This window comes from Hypanus sabinus, chromosome 29 (genome assembly GCF_030144855.1).
Source record: "Hypanus sabinus isolate sHypSab1 chromosome 29, sHypSab1.hap1, whole genome shotgun sequence".
NCBI classification, from domain to species: Eukaryota; Metazoa; Chordata; class Chondrichthyes; order Myliobatiformes; family Dasyatidae; genus Hypanus; species Hypanus sabinus.
Genome location: NC_082734.1, coordinates 34,676,217 through 34,700,253, shown reverse-complemented (window position 1 = coordinate 34,700,253; position 24,037 = coordinate 34,676,217). Strand labels below are relative to the sequence as shown.

The 24,037-nt window shown below is 39.6% G+C and overlaps 1 protein-coding gene across 11 annotated transcripts in view; it reads right to left on the bottom strand.

Annotated features, from left to right (window-relative positions):
- LOC132383234 (carnitine O-palmitoyltransferase 1, liver isoform-like) overlaps nt 1-24,037 on the bottom strand; it is a 120,626-nt gene that overhangs the window by 78,500 nt on the left and 18,089 nt on the right. The window contains exon 1 of one of the 11 annotated variants that reach the window (XM_059954148.1): nt 21,130-21,209. The exons of the other annotated variants lie outside the window; for them this stretch is intronic. The gene's annotated coding sequence lies outside the window, so the exon portion shown is untranslated. Of the gene's footprint in view, nt 1-21,129; nt 21,210-24,037 lie in introns of those variants that run through there. 11 annotated transcript variants of the gene reach the window in all.

The following is a 24,037-nucleotide window of genomic DNA, read 5'->3' as shown; positions in this document are numbered from 1 at the left end:
ACATCCAGCAGAAACTCACTAGTCATGGAGAGAGCCTGAACTGCTGCTTTGCCACATTGCTTTAACCATAATCATAACTGGGATTTACAATCCATAAGCATTTCCTCTAAATACCCTATTTGTTTCTCCCTCAATTACTGCAAGTAGCCTTGATCACTTACAATATCTATCTTAGTTTGAAATAAAGACACAGACAACAGGAAAACTTAAGTTGAAACAACGAGGGCTGCACAATGATCTGGTAAGATCCTGAGACTGATAAAAGGGAGAAGTGAGTCTATGCATTTGGAAATGTATGCTTTAGCCTTATTAACACAGTTTCTTACATGTCTGGATTGGAGGACTTCAGTTGTGGGGAGAGGCTGGATAGACTGGGTTTGTTTTTCCCGAAGCAAATGAGGCTAAGGGATAAAACTTGTGTAAGGTAGATTGTTAAAATATTTTCCTTATACTACTGATCAAGGTGATTTACAGCATCACAGCAATATTTAGAGAGGGCTCATTCAGAGACAGACGTTACATGAGCCACATTTTAATAGGACAAAATGACAGGCCACTGAACAGTCTGTGGGAATTAGAGGGAGAAATTTGTAGAGAGATTGCAAAGAGCTACAAGAAACAAAAGGTCGTTATAGTAGGCTATTTTAACTTATTTCCTCATATTGACTGGGACTTCCATACTGTAAAATGACTAGATGGGATAGAGTTTGTCAAATGTATTTAGGAAAGTTTCCTTAATCAGTACGTACAAGTCTCAATGAGCAAGGGCACGATACTAGGCAATGAAACTGGGCAGGTGACAGAAGTTTGTGAAAGGGAACACTTTGTATCTAGTGATCACAATGCCACTGGTTTCAAAGTAAATATGCAAAAAAGATACCTCTGGTCAGCAGTCTGAGATTCTAAATTGCTCTTGAGAAGGTATGAGCTGCCCTTCTTGAACCACTGCAGTCTGAGGTGTAGGTACACCCACAGTGTTGTTAGGGAGGGAATTCCATGATTTTGACCCAGCAACAATGAAGGAATGGCAATATGTTTCCAAGATGGGATGGTGGGTGTCTTGGAAGGGTATTTCCAGGTGGTGGTGTTCCCAGGTATCTACTGATCTCATTCTTCTAGATGGTAGTGGCCGTGAGTCTGGAAGGTGCTGCTTTAGAGATTTGGTATGATGTTGCAGTGCATCTTGTAGATAGTACACACTGCTGTAACTGTTTTTCAATGGTGGAGGTATTGGATGCTCGTGGAAGGGGTACCAATCAAGTGGACTAGCTGGTACTGGATGGTGCCAAACTTCCTGAATGTTGATGGAGGTGAACTCATCCAGGCAAGTGGCATTTCTGACCTGAGCCTTGTAGATAGTGGACAGACTTTGCAGAGTCAGGAGGTGAATTGCACACCATAGGATTCCTAGCCTTTGGCCTGCTCTGGTAGCCAAGATATTTATATGTATAGACCAGTTCAGGTTCCAGTCAATGGTAACTCCCAGGATGCTGATAGTAGGGTGATGCCAATGATGGTGATGCCACTGAATGCCAAGGGACAATGGTTAGAGCCTCTCTTGTTGGAGATGATCATTGCCTGTCTCGAATGTGACTTGTTACTTTTCAGCCCAAGCCTGGAATATTGTCCAGGTCCTTTCTGCGGAGTCATGAATGGTGCAGAACATCGTACAGTCATCTGCAAGCATCCCCACTTCCGACCTTATGACAGAAGGAAGCTCTTTGATGAAGCAGTTGAAGATGATTAGTTCTAGGACACTTCCCTGAGGAACCTCTGCAGTGACATCCAAAGGATTAGATGATGAGACTTCCAATCACCACAATTATCTTCATTTGTGTCAGGTACATTTCCAACCAGCGAAGCATTTTCCTCCTAATTCCCATCAACTTCATTTTAGTTAGGGCACCTTGATGCCATACTCAGTCAAATGCTGTCTTGATGTCGAGGGCTATCACTCTCACCTCTGGTATTTAGCTCTTTGGTCCATGTGGTCAAGAGCTGAGTGGCCTTGATGGGACCTAAACTGGGCAACCGTAAGCAAGTTATTTCCGAGTAGGTGCTGCACGATGGCACTGTGGATGACCGCTTCCATTACTTTGCTGACTATTGAGAGTAGGCTGGTAGGGCAGTAATTGGCTAGGTTGGACTTATCCTGTTTCTTGTGTACAGAATACATCTGGACAATTTTCCACATTGCCGGATAGATGCCAGTGTTGAAGCTGTACTGGAATAGCTTGGCTAGTGACGTGGCAAGTTCTGGAGCATAAGTCTTCTGGATTATTGCCGGGATTTTGTCTGGGTCCATAGCATTCGCAGTATCCAGTGCTTTCAGCCATTTCTTGATACACGTGGAGTGAATCAAATTTGCTGCATACTGACATCTAGGATGCTGGGGACTTCTGGAGGAAGTCAAGCTGCCTCATTTACTCTGCACTTCTGATTGAAGATTGTTGCAAATCTCTCAGCCTTATCTTTTGCACGGGTCTGCTGGGCTCCTCTATCATCAACAATGGAGATATTTGTGGCACTTCCTTCTCCAGTGAGTTGTTATGATGGTATCAGAAATGATCAGGCAACTGTAGATTAGGACAGGCCATTTTCTAGCAAAGGTATACCTGGAAGGCCTTCAAAAGTGAAATTGTGAGAGTACAAAGCTTATAGGCACCTGTAAGAATAAAAGGTAAAGAAAAACAAGTGTAGGGAACCTTGGTTTTCAAGATATACTGAGGCTCCAGTTAAGAAAAAATAAAGAAGGTGCACAGCAGGCACAGGCAAGTAGGAACAAATGAGGTGCTTATGAAATATATGAAATGCAAAAGAACACTTAAGAAATCAGGAGAACTAAAAGAAGGCATGAAGTTGACTGCTAACAAAGCAAAGGAGATTCCTAAGGGATTCTACAGATATGCAAGGGACAAAACTGGTCCCCTGGAAGATCAGAATGGTAATCCATTTGTGGAACCAAAAGGGATGGGAGAGATCTTAAATAAATTTTTTGCATCTGTACTTTCACAGGAGACAAACTCAGAGTCAGACATAGAAGTGAGACAAAGTGGCATCAACTTTATGGACGCTATACAGATTACAGAGGAGGCCCAATTAACCAGAATCTACTGTATATTACAGGGGTGGCCAAACTTATGAGCCACATACGACTAACTTCAGATGTTTGAGAGCCACAAGACATGAACAAAACTTACACACACATTTTTATTGTTACATACACATTTTATTACAAAAATTTTGTATAGATGTTAAGAAATACATGTATGCAATATTTATTCATGCATGTAGCTTTTTAAACAGTTAATTTATATTAGTTTCAGTAATCATAATGTACATATATACCAAATGTTTTCAAAATCTTGACTGATGATTGTTTTAACTATATCGAGCATATTTAACACGGTAATGAACGACAGGAACATCTAAGAAAAATACGCGAATTTGCATTTCAGATTAGACTGCCAAACATAAAATAAAAGGGAAAAAAACTGAGATACTTTTAATGATATTTATTTGTCTAAGACTTAGATTCATCAAGAGCTAAGCTGAATACAAGGAGATTCTTTACATCATTTTGCATTTTGCCTGCAACATCAGCACTGATCTGGGAGATACACCTCTGTAGTGTGGCGTGAAGCTGGTCTATTTAATGATATTAGTCGCTGAAGCTTTATGTTATTTGGATCTAACGCTGCAACAACTTCAGCTATACTCTTCTCAACAAATTCGCAATCAGAATTTGGGCGTTTAGCACAAGCAATATTCTGTGACATAACAAAACTAGCTTCAGACGTTGTATCTGCTTCCTTACTGAACGTTGTCAAGTGTCTGCTGGCTATTTAGAGATGATTTTAACATAGTTAATTTATTTTTCCGTAATTCGGATTTACATGGATAATCAGCTGAAAGCTTTTGTGATTTGTTTCATAGTGGCGTTTCAAATTACTGGCTTTGTAACGACTGATAAGACACAAAGGTTTACCTCCTTTAACAGTTAATGCAAAATCTTCCTCCCACTGTGGCTTAAAATGTCTGTTTTCATCTTCATATTTTTGTTTCTTACAATCTGATGACGCCATCTTCCTTCACAAAATTTTCACAGACACTTGTAAACAAAACTTGTATCCACAGTATACCAACTAGGTCTGCACAATTCAGCGTCCTGTGTTACACTGCATTAATGTACATGACTTGAATGAGGTCGGGTCTAGATTCACTAACACTTTGAACACCAAACGATGTAGATCTACGTCTGCACTACTTTTGCCTTCAGCTCCCAACGACATAGATCTACGTCGTGTAATTTGAAACTCGCGCCTCTGTCTTCAAGCTATCTTCAGCGCCATGTAGCGATTCTCACCAACTCTTGAGCGATGGTATTAAGTCTCAAGGGATTTCCCATGGTTCTATTTATCGCCAAAATGCTTTTCCATTTATTTCTACACAATGGCAGCACATGGTAAAAAGGTCAACCAACATATTTCCATGAGCCGCACACTGAGTGCCAAAGAGTCGCATGTGGCTCGTGAGCCACGGTTTGGCCATCCCTTGGTATATTCCAAATATGAAGGTAATTCAAAGTTCAAAGTAAATTTATTATCAAAATACACATATGTCACCATATATAACCTTGAGACTCATTTTATTGTGGGCATACTCAATAAATCTATAATAGAATAATAACTATAATAAAATAAATGAAAGACCGCACCCAACAGGGTAGATAAACAACCAACGTGCAAAAGACAATAAACTGTGGAAATACAAAAGAGGGAAAAAAATGATAATAATAAATAAGCAATAAATATTGACAACATGAGATGAAGATTCCTGGAAAGTGAGTTAAGAGGTTGAGGAAAGTGAGTGAAGAGGTTGAGAACATTTCATTGATGGAGCAAGTGAAGTCTAGTTCAATAACCTGATGGTTGAGGGGTAATAACTGTTCCAAAGCCTTCTGTATCTTCTTCCTGATCACAGCAGTGACAAGAGAGCATGTCCTGGGTGGTGAGGGTCCCTGATGATGGATACTACTTTCCTGTAACAACACTTCGTGTAGATCTGCTCAATGGTGGGAAAGGCTTACCCCTTGATGGACTTGGCCATATCCACCACTTTTTTGTAAGATTTTCCAGCAAGGGCATTGGTATTTCTATACCAGGCTGTGATGCAAACAATCAATATACTCTCCACTACACATCTATAGAAGTTTGTCAAAGTTTTCAATGTCACGTCAAATCTTCGCCAACTCCTAAAGAAATAGAGGTGATGTAGTGTTTTCTTCATCATTGCACGAGCATACTGGGCCTAGGACAGGTCCTCAGAAATAATAACACTGAGGAATTTGAAGTTGCTGATGTTCTCCATCTCTGATACTCAAATGAAGATATGAATCTCTGGTTTCCTCCTCCTGAAATTAATATTCAGCTCCTTGTTGACATTGAATAAGAGGTTGTTGTTGTAGTACCACTCATCAAATTTTCAATCTCCCTTCGATCTAAAAATTTGCTAACGATACAGCTATTGTTGGCAGAACTTCAGATGATGAGAGGGAGTATAGGAACAAGATTTTGCAGATAATCGGGTAGTGTCTCAGCAACAACCTTGCACTCAATGCTAGTAAAGCTAAAGAACTGATTGTGGACTTCAGAAAGGGTAAGAGGAGGGAACACACACCAGTCTTCAGAGGGATCAGAAGTGGAAAGAGTGAGCAACTTCAAGTTCCTGGGTGTCAATATTACCAAGGACCTATCCTGGACCCAACATATCAATGCAGCTACAAAAAAAGACACAACAGCAGCTATGTTTCATTAACTTTGCCTCCAACTTTCACCCTGCCCTCAAATTTACCTGGTCCATTTCTGACAACTCCCTCCCCTTTCTTGATCTTTCTGTCTCCATCCCTGGAGACGGCCTATCTACTGATAACTACTATAAGCCTACAGACTCTCACAGCTACCTGGACTATTCCTCTTCCCCACCCTGTCTCTTGCAAAAAGTTTATCCCCTTCTCACAATTTCTCCCGTCTCCACCGCATCTGCTCTCAGGATGAGGCTTTTCATTCCAGGACGAAGGAGATGTCTTCCTTTTTTAAACAAAGGAGTTTCCCTTCATCCACCATCAACTCTGCTCTCAAACGCATCTCTCCCATTTCCCGCACATCTGCCCTCACCTCACATGGGATAGGGTTCCCCTTGTCCTTACCTACCACCCCACCAGCCTCCAGGTCCAACGTATAATTCTCCGTAACTTCCGCCACCTCCAACGGGATCCCACTACCAAACACATTCTTCCCTCCCCCTCTTTCTGCATTTCGCAGAGATCGCTCCCTACGCGACTCCCTTGTCCACTTGACCCCCCCCCCCCCCATCCCTTCCCACTGATCTCCCTCCTGGCACTTATCCTTGTAAACGGAACAAGTGCTACACCTGCCCTTATACTTCCTCCCACAGCACCATTCAGGGCCCCAGACAGTCCTTCCAGGTGAGGCGACACTTCACCTGTGAGTCAGCTAGTGTGGTATTCTGCGTCCAGTGCTCCCGTAGTGACCTTTTATATATTGGTGAGACCCAACACAGACTGGGAGACTGTTTCGCTGAACACCTATGCTCGGTCCACCAGAAAAAGCAGGATCTCCCAGTGGCCACACATTTTAATTCCACATCCCATTCCTATTCTGATATGTCTATCCATGGCCTCCTTTATTGTCAAAAAGAATCCAAACTCAGGTTGGAGGAACAACACCTTATATACCGGCTGGGTAGCCTCCAACCTGATGGCATGAACATTGACTTCTCTAACTTCCATTAATGCCCCTCCTCCCCTTCTTACCCCATCCCTGGCATATTTAGTTGTTTGCCTGTTCTCCATCTCCCCCTCTGGTGCTCCCCCCCCCTCCTTTCTTTCTCCTGAGGCCTCCCGTCCCATGATCCTTTCCCTTCTCCAGCTCTGTATCACTTTCGCCAATCACCTTTCCAGCTCTTAGCTTCATCTCACCCCCTCCAGTCTTCTCCTATCATTTCACATTTCCCCCTCCCCCCACTACTTTCAAATTTCTTACTATCTTTCCTTTCGGTTAGTCCTGACGAAGGGTCTTGGCCCGAAACGTCGACAGCGCTTCTCCCTATAGATGCTGCCTGGCCTGCTGTGTTCCACCAGCATTTTGTGTGTGTTGTTGTTAGCTATATTTCATTAGAAGTTTAAGGAGATTTGGTATGTCACCAAAGACACTTACAAATTTCTACAGATATACCATGGAGAGCATTCCAACTGGCTGCATCACCATCTGGTATGGTGAGGGGTGCTACTGCAAGGGATCAAAATCAGTTGCAGAGAGTTGAAAACTTAAAGAGCTCCATCATGGGCACTATCCTCCAAAATATCCAGGATATCTTCAAGAAGTGATGCCCCAAAAAGGTGGCATCCACATTAAGGACACCCATCACCCAGGTCATGCCTTGTTCTCATCACTACCATCTGGAAGGAGGTACAGAAGGCTGATGGCACACACTCAGTGACTCAGCTTCTTTCCCTTTGCAATCTGATCCCTGAAGGAACATTGAACCCATCAATACTACATACACACATATATTTTGGTTTCTACATTACTCATAAGATGTGATCTGATCTTCATCTGTCACTAATAGACAAACAAAACCTGCCTAAACTAATAACACACAAATAATTGTACTTCTTGTACAATTACTGAGTACACTGTTAAACCATCACAGTCTTGGTTCAAAGAAATATGCGAACCTCTGGAGTAATGCCTTCTACAAAAACTATGTGGAGTCAAGTGTTCCAATTAATGAGATAAGATTGGAGGAGTGGGTTGTACAGGTGCCCTGCCCTATAAAAAAAAGACACAGTCAGGTTACCGACAGAGCCTGCTCTTCTCAAGAAAGCTCTGTCTATGTGCACCATGCCGCGATCAAAACAACTTTCAGAGTACTTTAGAATTGTAGAGATGCGTGAACCTGGAAAAGGTTACAAAGCATTTCAAAAGGCCTAAGTGTTCATTAGTCCACCGTAAGAGAAACTGTCTACAAATAGTGGAAATTCAGTACTGTTGCTACTCTCACATCAAGATCTCCCTAGAGATCTGCAAATATCACACCGTGCACAATGTGCAATGCTGAAAGTGGCGGAAAAAGAACCCAAGGGTAACAACAAAAGACCTGCAGAAATCTCTAGAACTTGCTAAGGTCTCTGCTCATGTCTTCACTGTAAGAAAATCACTGAACAAGAGGGTGTTCATGGATGGACACCATGAAGGAAACCACAGCTCTCCAAAAAAAAGACATTGCTGCACGTCTTAAGTTTGCGAAAGACCACCTGGATGGTCCACAATGCTTCTGGGGCAATGTTCTGTTGACAGATGAGACAAAAGTTGAACTTTTTGGCAGAAATGCAGACCATTATGTTTGGAGGAAAAAGGCCACTTACACACCAGCACCAAAACCTCATCCCGACTGTGAAGTATGGTGGAAGGAGCATTATGGTTTGAGGCTGCTTTGCTGCCTCAAAATGACAGCTTGCAATCATTGTGGGAACAATTAATTCAAAACTGTATCAAGATATTTTACAAGAAAATGTCAGGGTAGTGGTCTGTCACCTGAAGCTTAATAGAAGTTGAATGATGCAACAAGACAATGATCCCAAAGACAAGAGTAAATCAACAACAGAATGGTTTAAAAAGAAGAAAATTAGTGTTTTGGAATGACCAGAGTCCAGACTTTCACCCAATTAAGATGCTGTGGCATGAGCTGAAGAGAGCTGTTCATGCAAGGTATCCCAGAAATAATGAACAGGAATGGTTTTATATGGAGGAATGGTCTAAAATTCCTCCATGCCGTTGTGCAAGTTTGATCAGCAGCCACAGGAAACATTTGGGCAAGGTTATTGCTGCTAAAGGAAGGTCTACCAGTTATTAAATAAAAGGCTTTACATAATTTTTCCAGCCTGGTCTATGAATGACTAAACAATGTGTTCAATAAAGACATGAATTGTTTGTGTGTTATTAGATTAGGTAGATTATTTTTGTCTATTATTACGAATTAGATGACGATCAGACCACATTTTATGATTAGTTAATGCAGAAAATTGCAAAGAATTCACAAACTTTTTCTTGCAACTGTACTTACTACACGTTTTTTCTATGTACTGCATTGTACTGCTGCTGCAAAGATAACAAATTTCACAACATATGCCAGTGTCACTAAACATGATTCTATATGCTGATTCATCACCACTATTAGGGAGTAGGCAGGGTCACTCAGAGATGTGGTTTTAGTGCCAAGAGCTAGGGAAATGCATTTAAAAAGGAGAAGGGCATGGAGGGTAGCAAGATAAGGGAGGGGTATGCTGTTATTCTATGGTATGCACTTTACGAGGTCAAACGTAATGAGAAAGTACACGGTAAATGGCAGGATTCCTAGCAGCACTGAAGTACAGATCAATCTTGGGGTGCAAATCCATAGCTTTATGAAAGTGATAAAACAAGTAGATAGGATGTTAAAGGTAGCATGTACATATCATACTTGCCTTTATACTCAACGGTCCAACCATATTGTCACACCAGCAGGCATAAAAGTAGGAGAGTTATGGTACGTTAAGCTCTGGTTCGGCCTCACTTGGAGCAGTACGTGCAGTGCTGGTCTCTGCTACAAGGAGGATGTGGAGGATTTCGGAAAGATGCAGAAAAGGTTCACCAAATTGCTGCCTAGATTAGTGTGTCAACAATAAGGGGTGGGGTTCAGCAAATTTGGGCTTGGAGTGTTAGAGGCTGGGGAGGGGGGCAACCTGATAGAAGTTATGGGAGGTATAGATGGGGCAGATAATAGATCACAAGGAGGTAGCTGGGATTAATTTGGATTGGCATCAAGCTGGGCACAGACAGTCTGGACTATAGGGTTTGCTGTCTCATTCTATGTTCTATGATAGTGGCATCAAAAATAAAAGAGAATATAGGCTTAAGGTGAAAGGAAAGAATTCTAAGGGATTCTGAACATTAAGTTTTTCCCCTGCAACGACTGCACTTGGGAGTTATCTAGAAAGACAACTGGATAGGCAAGGCAATGAAGGATACAGTATTAACCATGGGCAAAGCGAATTAGCACCAAGTGATAAATACAGAGGACATTAACATGGTGAGCTGATGGGCCTTTTTCTATGTTTGACTATGAGAGAAAAGGACCAATAGTTCTGACCTTTCATTGAGTTATTTTTACTGTCACCTTAATTAACAAAAAGTCTTTGGTAAATGTAACAGTCAGCATAGTAATAACTTAGTAGAAAATAAAGTATATTAAGGAGATAGCTCCAACAATTTTAAACTATTAATTACAGCCCATAATAAATAATGTCCAAACCATGCAGTTCTTGCCTGGCAGGACTTTTATTTTAAAAGATGGTCAAATCTTAGAGTAGACATGCACACATTAAATTTCCAAAGTATCAAATTACTGCCATAAACACACGTAGTTTTGGTAAATTGCAATGCCTACATTTAGATCTGAGAATATGATGTGCAGTTATACAATCATAACATATCAAAATTTTGACACTTCTGTATCAAAATTATTTTGGAACATCATTATATTTTTCCTATTACTTAATGAAACTGCTGAGTTGCTACACAGAAACCTCACACACCCTAAAACTGCTTTGCCCTTTGGCCAGTAATGACATAATTTAATCAACAAGAAGATATGAGCTAAGAAACTGTATGCAGTAGCTTTGAAGGAAGACACGGCCAGCCCCATTTATAATACTGAAGTTCAAAGTTCAATGTGAATTTATCAAAGGACATATATGTCACCATATACAACCCTCAAATATGCAGAAATACACTCAGTGGCCATTTTACTTGGTACCTCCTGCATCTAATAAAGTGGCCACCGTATGTATGTCCACAGATGTAAAGTGTGGTTATTTGAGTTACTGTCGCCTTGTCAACTTGAACCAGTCTGTCATTCTCCTCTAACCTCTCTCATTAACAAGGAATTCTCACCCTCAGAACTGCTGTTCTCTGGATTTTTTTTTGTCTTTTGTTCCATTCTCTAATCTCTAGAGACTGTTGTGTGCGACAGCAGTTTCAGAGATACTCAAACCACCCCGTCTGGCAGCAACAATCATTCCACGGTCAAAGTCACCTGAATCACATTTCTTCCCCCATTCTGATATTTGGTCTGAATAACTGATGTCTGCACACTTGTATGCATTGAGTACACAATTGGCTGATTAGATATTCGCATTAACAAACAGAATCTATAGGTGTACCTAATAAAGGTGCACTGAGTTTAAATGTCTTATACACAGCTATCCCATTCAAGAATAATCCAAGACTAAGACTGGAACATAGTTTATATGGCACAGCACACATAGCTGACTCAGAATCAGCCAAATTATCATTAATATAACAAATCTTGGTTGTACCTTTCCCTGTCTGTTTACAATAGTATTCTCAGTTTAATTTTGCTGTTCCATTTTGTCTTCAATATAAAACTTGAGGGGAATCATACACCCATCAAATCACGGAAGGAGTGAATGAGATGGTGGTAATCACAGAACTTCACATTAACAGGGCAAAAGAGTCACAAAAGTATTAAGACTGAAATATCAAGATTATCATCAGCTGAACAACTGTTTCAGTATTTTTCCCTGCTTCATTATAACACTTAATGCAAAATTTGATTGAGTTGTATTTACCACATGTGCTTGCCAACCTGCTGAACCCTTCCAGCAATTTTTCTAATCTTGTACAGAATTAACACTTGCTTTCTCTCCACAGATGCTACTCAAACTACTAAGCACAATGCATTTTCTGTTTTTATTCCAGATTTCCAGAATCCACAATATTTTGCTCAGTCCACAAGCTTAGTGGAGTAAAATAAATCATAAACTGCAACTTAGGACTACTGAAAGTCTCCATTTATAAAAATAGTTCAATTTCAACAAACACCACAGAGAACTATATTTAGATAATGGCTCCAATGTCAGACAAGGTTAAACTGACTGACTGACTGAAAACAAAACGAAGGCTAAGTTTTAAAAAACTGTAACCTAATTATGGATAAATTTAAAACAAGAGAAAATCTGCAGGTGCTGGAAATCTGAACAATACACATAGAATGGAGGCCAGGCACATCTAAGGGAAAAGGGCTTGGGAAATGGTGAAGTGGTGGGGGGGGGGGGGGCTGATGGTGGAAGGAACATTACCAGAAATTTGAGAAATCCATGTTATGATGAGGAACACCTTATATTCCATTTGGGTAGCCTCTAACCTGATGGCATGAACATAGATTTCTCAAACTTCAGGTAATACCCCTCTCCCTCCTCACCTTATCTCCTTTTTCTTTCTTCCATGGCCTCCTGTCTCTTTCACCAACTTCCCAGCTCTTTACTTCATCTCTCCCCATCCAGGTTTCACCTATAACCTGATGTTTCACTTTCCCCTCTCCCCACCTTTTAAACCTACTCCTCAGCTTTTTTCTCCAGTCCTGCCAAAGGGTTTGGGCCCAAAATTTTGACTAGTTTTTTTCATAGATGCTGTTTGGCCTGCTGAGCTCCTCCAGCATTTTGTGTTTGTTGTATGGATAAATTTCACTTTTTGTGCACAGGTATAGATTTTTGTTTTTATTTCACGGAGCATTCTGTCCATCAATAGATAAACAATTTTTCTAAACATGCCACTCATCTCAGTGTAATCGTTCTTGCAGATGCATCAAAAAATCTAGTTCAGGGTCACTGAGTACTTAATTGGTCTTAGAATCTTGAGAACCACTTTGGTCTTGAAGTGTTGCATTGCAAAGCAGTGGCACCTTTATGAGATATTACAAAGAAAACCTTGTTGTTTGATGCACAGAACCTCAAGAAACTATCTGAAGACTTGATGTCCTGACTATTGAATCTCTTTCAAAGATGAAGGTATTTTGTTATACATTTCTGTGTGTAAAGTAGCTACCACATCTCCATCCAAACCAACAAAATAGTTCAACACGGACTAGATTAGCCAAAGCGCCTGTTTCTGTGCTGTAATTTTTTTTAATGACTTTAAAAACTAAACATCAATAACTTGAGATAGGTTGAATAGCATCACAAACTTTTAACATTTAAATCCAATTTTCAAAATACCAACAAAGACACAAACTTCAATTTAGAACACTTTTTCTACATTTAGGTTGTGAGACATGTTTACTGATTTCTGTTATGTAATAACGAGGATACTATCCTGTAAAGTAATTTTGGAACATTATACAAAATGAGTCCCCCCCCCACCCAAAATCACAAAAGATACTTCTTACACTCTTTCATGACTTCAAGATATAGCAAAGCACTTTACCACTGACAGTGTACGTTTAAAGAAAACAGTTTCAGTGGGGAGAAAAGCAATAGCAGTGCCACATAATTTCCAGTATTTTATCCAGCAAATTACTTACAACGGCACTACTCAGGAAAGAAAGTATTATTTTTCTACTGCTTTACTACTTCTGACATGGTAAGTTCTTAATATTGACACAGGAAATTAATTACTAAACCAAGTAATTTGGATTGCTTGGTTTATCATGCTCTTTCAGGTATCTGAAATGTTACTTTTAAGATTAAATGTCATAGTACTTGAAAGTATGAGATAAAACACAATGAAGTCTTCATGGTTTCATTAAGGGGAGATCTTGACTAACAAATCTGTTAGAATTCTTTAAAGGTAACATGCAGGTTAAATAAAGGAGTATCAGTAGATGTTATCTGCTTGGATTTTCTGAAGGCCTTTGACAGGTGGCACATAAGGCTGCTAAATAAGACTAGAAACATGGTGTTAGAGGCAAAAAGCATTAAGTGGATAAACTGGAGTTCTAGTTCAAATTTCCCTTGGCTAGTGGAGTTCCATATGGTTCAGTGTTGGAAATGCAACTTTTCATTTTATACATTCATCATCTAGAATATTTGAAGGATTTGTTTTCAGATGTTCCAAAGATAGTTGGAGGGACATTAGGGCTGTTGAGGCAGGGAGTCTGCAGAATGACTTGGACAGTTGGGAGACTGAACAAAAATATGGCAGGTGGAATACAGTGTAGGAAGACTGTGGCTATGAACTTCATCAGGAAGAACAAAGGGGAGAGAATGCAGAAATCAGAAGGACAAAGCGACATGGGAGTCCTATTTCAAACTTCCCTTGAGGTTATCTTGCAGATTTTTCCCAAATCAATGTTGAGTTTATCGTCAAGTACTTGTATGCAATGAAAATCTTGTTTCCACAGCATCATAAGCACCTAGCATAAGCAGCATAAGAAACATTCATAACAAATGTTGAGTCAATAGTAAAGTAAATGAAATATTATCATTCATTTTGAGAGGACCAGAATATAAAATATAAAAGCAAGGCTTCTATTCAAACTATATTTGGAATATTGCAAGCAACTTTCAGTCCCATACATAAAACCGTGCTGGCCCTGGCAAGTGTTCAAGAGGTTCTCAAGAATAATTCCAGGAATGAAAGGCTTAGAAATGATGAGTGTTTGATGAAGTTTAGAGGTTGAGGAGGGAACTCATTGAAACCTACTGAATTTTGAGAGGTCTCTATAAAAAGGAAGTGGAGAGTCCAAGATCCAAAGGCACAGCCTCAGAATAAAGTGATGTCCTTTAAAAGTGAGATGAAGGACGAATTTCTTCAGCTAGAATGTGGTGAATCAGTGAACTTTTTGCCACAGAAGGCCATGAAGGCCAAGTTTTTGGGTGTGCTTAAAGTATTTTAGGTTGCTAATTAGTTAAGTTGAGGGAAGAAAGGGACAGAATAAAAAAAAATCACCTTTGACTGAAAGATGGAGTAGATTCAACTGACCAAATGGCTTAATTCAGCTCCCATAACATGTTTGTTTTGCATTGACTTATCTAATCCACGATTATTATTCTCCTTTCAACTGGTCTTCTTTTCCAGGGCAGTTACTAATTTATTAGGTGCCACTCCATAAGAGCAATGGCAGAGTAGTATGACAATGAACATTAGAAGGTTATTTAATGTCAGACTTTAACATTCAAACAAATCCAATGGATTATAAATTTTCAATCTTTCAAACAAGGTTCACTGAGGCCCCATTATATGTTTTATCTTTGCGGGCTCATTTGTCCAGATAGACACACCAATTCCTCTAGCTACCACGTCAAGATGTCACTCTGTGAAGCTCATGTGGTAACCGGTGTGCAACTGCTACTCCGTGTTTTTATAAACCACCATACAGATGACTTCCACTTCTCCACAATACAAAGCTCATGCCTTGAAATAATGATGGCATGGATGTTGTTTTACTATCATAGCTTAGGAATTCCGATGCATATACATTGACTTTGAGAGATTATATCTAGAAAATGGCCACTTAAAAAAGCAGAGGCGTTGAACGTTCCATACAACCTGCTGACAGAAATGCCACAATTGTGGCAGCCTTCAAGTTATTCAAGGAATAAGTCATTCTGTAGAAACTATAGAAGTCTCCATGATATCAGCTATGGAATAAGTCATCACCAGTCCTCAACAGCTTTGTTCCAGTGGCTGAATTGCTCCTTGAATCACAGTATGCATCCCATCCATGCATTCCATCGACACAGAGGGAAAATAATCTTTACCATGTGACAGCAATGAGGAGGAAAGAAATGGAAGGAACAGTACTAGCCATCATATTTGGCCTTTTTCCAACATAATCCCATCAGGAGGAACTGAGAAATACCATACCTCCATCCCCAAATCCAGGAAGCTAATCATCAGGTCCACAACAGAACCAATTTTAATGAAAATTAACATCAAACAAGCCTACCTGACTGCCCTAAAGTTTCTTGTGGGTGTGGCTAATCAAAATTAAAGAGAAGCTGTTCAATTTATAACTACAAGGCTATTCAAATGTTATCTATTCCACTTGTAATACGCACATGATAGCTGTGTGTGCACATATTAACAGAACTGAACTACTGGTTCTCTTAATCACGAGAAGATGAGATTTATATTCAACACCTGCAAGATACAGTTCCTCCACCAACTTGCCTGTAATGTGCCATACTACCTGCTAATAATGAAAATTCACAGCAAAACCTTAGTAGACATGGATATTTTCTATACCACTTACGCCAGAAATTCACCAATTCAACAGTAATTTGGTATTTCAAGATGAAGATAACATAAAACTAATGGACTACTACATAGCAGTCATACCTGTCTGATATGCCTGAGAGTCCTGGACAACCTACAGCAGGCACTTCAAGGCTCTGTAAAAACACATCCGATACTGCTTCTTCAAAATCCTCTAAATTCTGGTGCCTTACAGAACCTTTGTTTCACAGAATCCGGGTTAACCCCTTCCATACTGGACAATGCAATTCAAATTGACAGGTTTACTATACACCGTCAATGCTAAGACTGTCGAGTCTCTCAAAAGCAAAGGTGGAGGTGTACGCCTCATAATCAACTCCTCTTGGTGCACAAATATATCATGTTGTCCCAATTCTGCTCACTCAATCTGGAATATTTTCCAATTAAGTGCTGTCCATTTTACCTGCCACGGGTGATTTCTGTGATCATTTTGGTAATGGTGTACATTCCACCTCAGGCCAATGTCAAACAGGGTCCAGATAAAATAAGCAATAGAATCAACATGCACGAAAAGGCCTTCACCATCACTTTGGAGGATTTTAACCAGACCAGCCTGAAAAAAAAATTCACTAAATAATTACCATCAACAAATCACTTGTAGCACCAGAGGAAACAGAACACTGGGCCACTGTTACACCACCAACAAGAATGCTTACCGTGCTATTCGATGCCCTCACTTCGGACTGTCTGATCACCTGACTGTACTTCTACTCCCTGAGTATAGGTAGAGACTAAAGACTGCAACACCAGTATTGAGGACCAAGAAGCACTTACATGACCACTTACAGGATCAGTGAACAGGACTGTATTCAGGGACATCTTCAAATCTGGATGAATATGCTGTAGTTGTAACTGACTTCATTAAAACCTGTGTGGATTAATGTGTGCCTTTGAAAACTTGCTAAACATTCCCAAACCAAAAGCCGTGAGTGAACCAGGAGATATAGCGTCTGCTGAGGGCATCTGTGGCATTTAAGCCTGTTGACCCAGGTCAGTACAAGAAAACCAGGTGTGACTTGCAGAGGGCTATTTCAAGGGCGAAGAAACAATTCTGAGTGAGGTTGGAGGTTACATCAGATGCACAACAACTCTAGCAGGGTTGCAAGATATTACTTCCTACAAAGTGAAACCCAATAGCATGAATGGAAGTGATGCTTCATTACCAGATGGACTCAACATCTTCTTTGTCTGCTTTGAAAAGGAGAATACAATGACAACTGTGAAGATCCCTGCTGCACCCAGTGACCCTGTGATTTATCTTGGAGGCCAATGTTAGGCTTTAAGGCGAGTGAACCTTGCAAGGCAGCAGGCCCTATAGAGTATCTGATAAGGCTCTGAAAATGTGTGCCAACCAACTAGGAGTATTTAAGGACATTTTCAACCTCTCATGCCAGTCGGAAGTTCCCAACTGTTTTAAAAAGGCAATAATTATGCCAGTGCCTAAGAAGAGTAGTGTGAGCTGCCTTAATGACTATTGCCCAGTAGCACTCACATCTATGGTGATGACACGCTTTGACAGATTGATCGTGGCTAGAATGAACTCCTGTCTCAGCAAGGACCTGGACCCACTGCAATTTGCCTAACACTACAATAGGTCTATGGCAGATGCAATCTCAATGACTCTACACATGCCTTAGATCACCTGAACAATACAAACACCTATGTCAAGATGCCGTTTGTTGACTATAGCTCTGCATTTAACATTATCATTCCCACAACCCTGATCAATAAATTTCAGAACCTGGGCCTCTGTATCTCCCTCTTCCTAACTGGAAGACCATAATCTGTGCAGATTGGTGATTATTTCCACCTTGCTGATGATCAACATTGGTACACCTCAGAGGTGTGTCCTTAGCCCACTGCTCTACTCTCTCTCTATACCCATGACTATGTGGCTAGGTATTGCTCAAAAACCATCTATAAATGTGATGACAATACAACCATTGTTGGTAGAATCTCAGATGGAGATGAAGGCATACAGGTGCGAAATATACCAGGTAGTTGACTGCAGTCACAGCAACAACCTTGTCCACAAGGCGAAAGGGCTGAGCATGGATCAGGAAGGGTAAGACAAGGATACATGAACCACTCCTCATAGAGGGACCAAAAGTGGAGAGAGTGTGCATTTTCAAGTTCTTGGATGTCAAGTTCTCTGAGGATCTAACCTAGTCTTAACATATAAATGCATATAAAGAAGATAAGACAGCAGCTATATTTCATAAGGAGTTTGAAGAGATTTGGTTTGTCAACTAAAACACTCAATATCTTCTATAGATGTACCATGGAGAACACTGTGACAGGTTGCATCACTGTCTGATATGGGAAGGGGGAGGGCTACTGCACAGGACTGAAAGCTATAGAAAGTAATAAAATTAGCCAGCTCCATCTTAGGTACCTAGCCTCTATAGTCCCCAATACATCTTCAAGGAGCAGTGCCTCAGAAAGGTAATGTCCATTATTAAAGATCTCCATCACCCAGGGCATGCCCTCTTTTCATTGTTACCTTCAGGAAGGAGGTACAGAAACCTAAAGGAACACCCTCAGCAACTCAGGAACAGCTTCTTCCCCTCTGCCATACTATTCCTAAATGAACATTGATCCCATGAACACTACCTCACTTTTATTATTTGTTTTTGCACTATTTTTAATCTTTTCAGAATACATTATTATACTTTCTGTAACATTTACATATTCATTTTTTCTTTTTCTATTGTCAAGTATTGCATGGAACTGCTGCTGCTAATTAACAAATTTCATGACATGCCAGTGATAACAAAAGATGTCCAATATCAGACTTTATTCTGAACTCTATCATGGGAGCAGATTACTCGACAAACCAAGGAAATATTTAAAGTTGTGTTCACAAGTATTCTAAAAGAAATGCAATATTTGCATTGGCTTCTGGGAATCTCCAGCCCAAGTGCTCAAAGTGGAAATGGTCCGTTTGAGATAGTATATAGAATCTCGAGACCACGCATCAGGTTTACTCAGAAACCCTCACATTACCACCGACTGATGCATTGGACACTGCCTGCCTACCTGTGGAAGAGACTGCAAAGCCACAAAGACCTCATTAGCTACCTTAGGCATCCATAAAACTGAAGTGTAAGAAATCTATCCTTGATCTCAAAAGATTGCCTAAAAAGATTATTGAAACTCACTTTTATAACACAGTCAAGGAATAATTTACAACCTTCCAGCCCAACTAGCTGGCACTAACTACTCTACTGTCAAATGTAAAATCATATTTCAATAACTGGCTTTTTTTCTCTCAGTAAACTGAGTTACATTTTCTATCTATGGCAAGTATCTTTCATAAACAAACTGAATAACTCATTTACAATAGGTGGATCATATATAAATAACAGATTATGCAATTATTTACCATTGAGTCAAAAGGTTATATTAACATACATCCTAAAGACAGTAGATTCTGGTTAATTGGGACACATCAGGATTAATACGTTTTGGCCTAATTAAAAGTTTGCCCCAATTAGCCGAAATTTCATGGAAATAGCTAAATGGTATAAAAGACAAACCACCTTTTAACTGAGTAACAAATTATATATTTAAATGAAATACCAAATAATTTAGAACACTACCAAAATTGTATTAGCTCCCAATAGTTATCCAGAATTCATTTAGTATATGCTGTTGTGTTCTTTTGACTGACTGTAAATGAACAAGATCAGCGCAGACACCGAGTACAAATAATGGACTGCCTTCAAACAGTGCTTTTGACAAAAGCATCCTCTAAATCTTCATTTTCATTGTAACATTCAAGATGATTGTTGATACCTTCAAATTCATCATAGTTCCTAACTTGTTGAAGTAGTGAAATAGTTTCATTTTCACTCCCCACCATTTCTGGCATCTCCAAGCCTGAATGCTTGAAACTGCAGGGAGCAGAACAGTTCTGAATTGTCTTATTACTCACCAATTATCAGTGACAAAATTCACAGCTTTTTGAATACAAGCAAGTGATGCTTTTTAAGAAATGTTCACTCTAAACAGTGTTATGCCTAATGGTCATGCAAGTGCACATGACTGTCACTAGTTAGAAACTGTTCGACAACAGTCTCCTGCCCCAGTTAAGTGATGTAGTGTCCCAAATAAACAAATTGAATCCCATATTAATTGTTGATTTGTTTTTGTTATTTAGTGGTTGGCCCAAATAAGCACTACTCCAATTAACCGATGACCCAATTAACCCGAATCCACTGTATATTTATACTACCAATAAATTCTAAATGCTATACAATAACACTTCATTCCAAATACTGATCAGAAATATTCTAGGATGCTCTGTTAGGTCTGAGAAAATATTATACTATATCCAGGATGTATAAAATGTAAGCATAACCTTGTGTATTCACCACATATTAACACCTCTACGTTTACAAAACATTCAGTAATACAAGAAAGACCCTATTCCTGATCAGTCTAATGAGTCTGGTAAGTAAACACTAGTTACAACAAATTGTGATTTGTTTTTGACCTGCTTTTGACAGCCATAATCATCAAGCAATGAAGAACAAGTCTGTGCCATGTAACCCTAACAAGTGCCAATGCCTTCAAAAGGCAAGATCACTGGATTATATACTATTTTTAAAACATATAATTAAATTTCCATGGAACATCACAAATAACACCTCAGCCAATTGCTTGAGAATTAAGGCATGCAGGGAGATTAGTTAATAAGTGAAATCTTTACCGGTCAGTTTAGAATCATTTGTTAAAGCAATATCAAATCATCGCTGTTCTAAACAACTGATAGTTCATACAAAATGTTCGATACCCATGTAAAGAGCAGTCAATAAAATGTAATTAATTCTAATCACATCATTTCAATCGTACCCATTTTAAAATCGGTATATTTATTAGTAAAAGAAGAATGTTTGTACCTACAAACTTCAACTGCCATTTAGCATGCCGTCTAAGTTAAGCAGCCAATTTACACTACAAACCAAATCTAAAAGTTAGCCTCTACCTGAAATTTAGTCTTGTGCTGCCAGCTTGAACAGATCAAGCAAATGAGCAAATCCCGAGTCAATGCAGCTTGAGGAGGAAGTTGAGCTACACTGATAGGGCATGTGACTCAGAAAGTAGGTGAGAGGTTAAAGCAAGGAGAAAAGAATGCTCTTTATGGGAGGAGAAGTTTAAAATTAACCACAGAGATGTGGAATTATTACTAGGACACAACCATATAAACAAATAGGAAATGTTTAAAACTTGCCAGGAAATATATTAAAAACAAAAAATTGTTTGCAGGATATTACTGGTAAAATTACTACAGATTAAAACCCCAAGCTAAAAGAACTGATACAGTGCTTGCAAAGAGATCACCATAGGATGCAATGCAGACACGAGAAGCAACCATTTTGTGCACAGTACATTTAATTAATAATAGAAAAATGAATTATTTTGCATCTTGTTTTAAACAAAAATTCTGGAACAGAAGAACACTACTCTTTAAGATTAAAATATTTAATTTCACCAACTGAACTAAAGCAATGTTCTACAATTTGTTAAATTTCTCTTAGAATTTGGCAAATGCAAAACATCATGATAAGCAAACTGTCAAGATGTATATAGAAATAAAATAATAAATTCTTCACAACACACACACACACAAATAAAATGCTGGAGGAGCTCAGCAGGTCAGGTAGCATCTATGGAAATGAATAAACAGTTGTCATTTTGGACGAAGACCATTCATCAGGACCGGAAAGGAAGAGGGAAGATGCCAGAATAAAAGGTAGGGGGGAGAGGAAGGAGAGCAAGCTAGAAAGTGGGAAAGTAAAAGGTGAAGCCAGCTGGGTGGGGAAGGTAGAGGGCTGGAGAAGAAGGATTCTGACAGGAGAAGAGAGTGGACCATGGGAGAAGGGGAAGAAGGAGCTGCACCAGGGCAAGGAGAGGGTACAAGAGGCCAGAGTGGAGAATAGAAGAGGAAAGGAAGGGAAAAGAAAAAAATTAAAAATACCAGAGGGAGAAATCAATGTTCATGCCATCAGGCTGAAGGCTACCAAGATGCTGCTCCTCCAGTAGAGGAGGCCATAGACTGATATGTCAGAACAGGAATGGGGATGGGAATTAAAATGGTTGGCCACTGGGGGATTCTGCTTTTGGCAGATGGAGCGAAGGTACTTGACAAAGTGTTTCCCCAATTTACGTTGGATATGTGCTGGGGGAGATTAGTGGGGAGCAACAAATGGACAAGAGAATCACAGAGAAAGTGAACCCTACAGAATTTTTAAATTCTTAACAAACTTGGAAAACTGGTCAGCACTTTACTTGCTTAAAATGCAATTCCTTTACTAAGGAGAGTAAAAATTGAAATTTAAGAAAGACCCAAACTCTACTTAATTTCAATTTTCTTATTAAATTTAATATTAATAAATTGTGATCAATTTGTATCATAAACAAGATCTAACCTCTGTTAGATTTAGAAGAAAATGTTCATTCTTTATTAAGACTGCATTTTCAACTTGATGTATCAATACAATAATACATCAGAAAGAACACTGGCACTTTTCCAAAATCTGGTTGTTGCCAAAATCTCAGTGAAAAATAAAAATCAGCCCACTAAGTATGCAAACTCATTCATCCATGTAAGATTTGATGTATTAAAAATAACTGTGTAAATAATTAGAAGAAAAATATCACTTGCATCACTTTATATGTCACTGCAAGGGATAAAATTGTAAAAAAATTTGTAGCACAATGTCAAGAAAGTTCCAAATACATGAGTTAGCCTCCTTGATCCTGTATTCTGACCTTTTTCCAAGTCTGGACTGGAAAGTTCTGGAAGGCAATGCAGTCATGCGGTGCATCGTAGCCAAATGGTTATCCTTATCCAATTATTAACATCAATACTTTTTCTCGCAAAAATGATCATTCTGGGTGGTTATAACATTCCCACTGCTGGTTCGAACAGATTAGCTAACTTTGAACTAGTCAGGGTATGAAGCCAAGTTTACAGCCTCATTCATAATGGCTGTTCACTCTGTTTGTTCAGACCCAATGATGGAACTCTGTGGTATATTCCAATCAAAGTTCAAAGGTAAATTTGATTATCGAAGTACATTTATGTTACCATATATAACCCTGAGATTCATCTTCTTGTGAGCATATTCAACAAATCTATAAGATAGTAACATATAACAGGATCAATTAAAGACTGCCCAACTAGGATGCTTAACCAGAGTGCAGAAAACAACAAACTGCAAATGCAAATAAACAGCAATAAATAAAGAGAACATGAGATGTGCACTTGAAAATGAGTCCATTGGTTGTGGGAACAGTTCAATCATGGGGCAAGTGAAGTTGAGTGAAGCTATCATCTTTTGTTCAAGAGCTTGATTGTTGAGGGACAGTAACTTTTCTTCAATCTGGCTGTGAGAGTCCAGCGGCTCTTGCAGCTTTTACCTGATGATAGCCGCAGTAGAGAATAAGATCTGGATGGTGGGGATCCCTGGTGATGGATGTTGCTCTCCCACAACAGCTTTCCGTGTAGATGATGTCAATGGTTGGGAGGGCTTTTCCCATGTTGTACTGGACCAAATCCCCTGTCTATAGGATTTTCTGTTCAAAAATTGGTGTTTCCATACCTGCTGTGATGCAGCCAGTCAATATCTCCACTGCACATCAATATAAGTTGTAGATGTCATGCCAAATCTCCACAAACTCCCAAGGAAGTGGGGGGGGGGGGGGCTGCTGGTTTTTCCCCCAATTGCACTTACATACTGGGCCCAGGACAAGTTCCCTGAAATAGTAACACCTAGGAATTTAAAGTTGCTATCCTTCCCAACTCTGCTCTTCCGATGAGGACTGGCTCATAGCCCTCTGGCTTCCCTCTCCTGAAGTCTACAATCAGTTCCTTGGTTTTGCTGATATTG